At 34.2% G+C, this 2,903-nt stretch overlaps 1 long non-coding RNA gene across 1 annotated transcript in view; it reads left to right on the plus strand.

The window, feature by feature from the left end:
• LOC18609399 overlaps positions 1-1,111 on the plus strand; it is a 9,842-nt gene extending 8,731 nt beyond the window's left edge. The window contains exon 2 of the long non-coding RNA XR_001926472.1: positions 869-1,111. This is a non-coding gene — a long non-coding RNA (uncharacterized LOC18609399). The remainder of the gene's footprint in view (positions 1-868) is intronic.

Below are 2,903 nucleotides of genomic sequence, written 5' to 3' on the forward strand. Positions count from 1 at the left end.
ATATATATATATATATATATATATATATATATATATATATATATATATATATACACACACATGTATAGATATGTGTGTTATAGAAAGTTCATGAATATGTATATGGTTGAAATGCAAGTGAAATTTAACATGTTAAACTTTGGAAAATTATATTACTTTCATGTTGTGTTGGTCATGTGAACAGGGTGGCCTTTGCTTAAGGGAATGAGGAATTTTTGCTGGTGCCCTGTTTCTCTCTGCAGCGAGAAACTCCCGAGTTTGGAGGGGTGGTCTTGGTAGGAATCTCGCTGAAGCGAGAAAGTTACTGTAGCTCCTCGTTGTAGCGAGATTCATTCTCGTTGCAGCGAGAAACTTTCTGTTTTGTGACCAAAATTTTGCTGAAGCGAGATTGAATCTCGCTGCAGCAAAAAACTTTCTGTTTTGCTCTTCATTTGGTTTGGTTGCTATCTTATTTTTCATTTCTTTGGTACCATAGTTGAGCATGGACTTCCAACATTAAGGAATAAATGAATTAAGTTTAAAATGAGGAGGTTTGGGTAAGAAACCCTCGGCTAGTTGATAATTTAAGTCAAGTGTCGTTGCAACGAGAATGCTTTTCCACTGCAGTGAGGACCCGTCGTTTCATTGAACTTGTTTGTGTATTACTGAAGCTCTCATTCTTCAAATTCTTTGTTACGTATGGATTCATCATTATCAAGTGAATAACTATTTTAAGGGTCTAATGAGGGGTTTTACTAAGAATGAAACTAAATTGCATTGTTTTGAAATAAATGCATCATGATTTTCAAATTTTTCGTTATTGTTGCTTGTTCCCTTCCTTGTTCACTCACTAGGTTTATACTCACTGTTTTCAATTTCATATTTTCAGATCATGAGGCAGCTGGTAACTAGGTCGAGGTGTCTTCGTATATTCGACCCTTAGTAGGTGTCTTGGCATTCAACAGTTGTACATTCGTTCGAGTCTCTCCTCTGGAAGTTGAGTACTCTTTTGTTGTGTATAGACAGACCCAATGTAAATTATTAATACATATGTTTAGACAACACATGTATATTAGATTGTTAATGCCATTATGAGTTGGCAATGAATAGCATTATCTTGATTTTAAATTATGAAATATGACTTTAGAAATTTTGATGGAATGATAAACAGGTCATATCAGTAGGCTTGCTTGGGCTTAGTGGGCTACGTCCATTAGGCCCATGCACCTGTCATGGTCCGAAATTTGGGTCGTGACACCATCATTTAGTTATAAAAGATCATTTGCATCCATTTGGATATATTTTGTACGCGAGTTAAGGCTTTGATGATGGAACTTTTTGAGAAAGCTTGTGAAAGTGAATTCGCTTGGAAAATTCCTTAAGTGAAAGAATATCTTTGAATCTCACCAATATGATGGAAGGGTCTGAAGAATATTCTTAATAGAAGGCTTTTACTCGTACTAGGGTATGCATTCATGAAAATATTGTTTTTGCCTACAAATGATTTTCCCAATGATGAGATTTGCTTGATAAGCTTACCAAGGCGAGTTTTCTCAAGTAATTCCTTAGGTGAGAAAGTTTCCCGGGTTCTACTAGTATAATGAGCGGATTTGAGAAATATTCTTAATAAAAGGTTTTCATTTGACATTTATCGAGATTCATACCATGCCTTTCATAATGACATCATGTGCACATCATACCATGGTAGAGTGCAATCAGTCTATTTTCTTTAATGAGATTCAATTGCTCATAGTGGGCATTGACCCATTTTGCTTCCTCTAGTTTTACTTCTTTAATGGCTTTTAAAGAAAGAATCTTTACCTCAATCGGCAATATTGCTTCCATCCCATATACTAGTGAGAATAGGGTAGCTCTTGTAGATGTTTGTATGGCTGTAGAATATGCATGTAGGGCAAAATACAGATTTTCATGCCAATCTTTATACACCTCAGTCATCTTCCTAATTGTCTTCTTGATATTCTTGTTAGTTGCTTCTATCGCTCCATTCATTTTTGGGTGATATGGTGTCGAATTGTGGTGCTTGATTTTGAACTTAACGCATACTTCTGTTATCATCGACCCATTCAGATTACTAGCATTGCTTGTGATGATCCTTACTGGAATCCATATCGACAGATTATCACCTTCATGATGAACTTACATATCACTTTTTGCATCACATTGGCATAAAAAGCTGTTTTTACTAATTTTATGAAAAATATTAATTGCTACCAAAATGAAACCGATGTTCATTTGATGTCTTTGGGGTTATTAATCTAATCACATCTATTCCTTACATTGAGAAAGGCCATGGTGATGTCAAAAGATACAACCGGACTGAAGAAGTGTGGATTTTATTTGCATATATCTGGCATTTGTGACATTTTCAAGCGAAATTTATGCAATTTGCTTTTACGATAAGCCTACAGTATCTTGCTCTCATGATTTACCAAGCCAACATATGCCCACTTGCTATTCATGTGTTTGATCCATTGGAATATTCATGTGCTTGAATTAAAATATATATTCTTACAAGTTGAGATGTTAAAATACTTAGTCTAGGAACAATTCTTGAAAAATGTCTTATGTTTGTGTTTAATGATTATTTCAAGATTAACTTCTTGATTGTGCATATGAAATTATGATGAACTGTTTCAACTTCATGAGAAATATTCTTGGTTCATCTATCATTTTAGTCAAGTCACATACTTCATGATATCTTATCTTGCTTGACCTTAAGATTTAAAGTCTATAACTTGACTTTGATTATGCTTTTGAATGAAAAATTTAAATTGTCAAGTTAGATCATGATATATATTGTGTTGACATGGTTGAAGAATCTTTTGAATGTGCTTTTGAGTGTTAACTATGTCCTCCATGAGCTTAAATGATTACATGATTTGAATACTTGTGTGCATCCAACA

This window comes from Theobroma cacao, chromosome 2 (genome assembly GCF_000208745.1).
Source record: "Theobroma cacao cultivar B97-61/B2 chromosome 2, Criollo_cocoa_genome_V2, whole genome shotgun sequence".
NCBI lineage: Eukaryota > Viridiplantae > Streptophyta > Magnoliopsida > Malvales > Malvaceae > Theobroma > Theobroma cacao.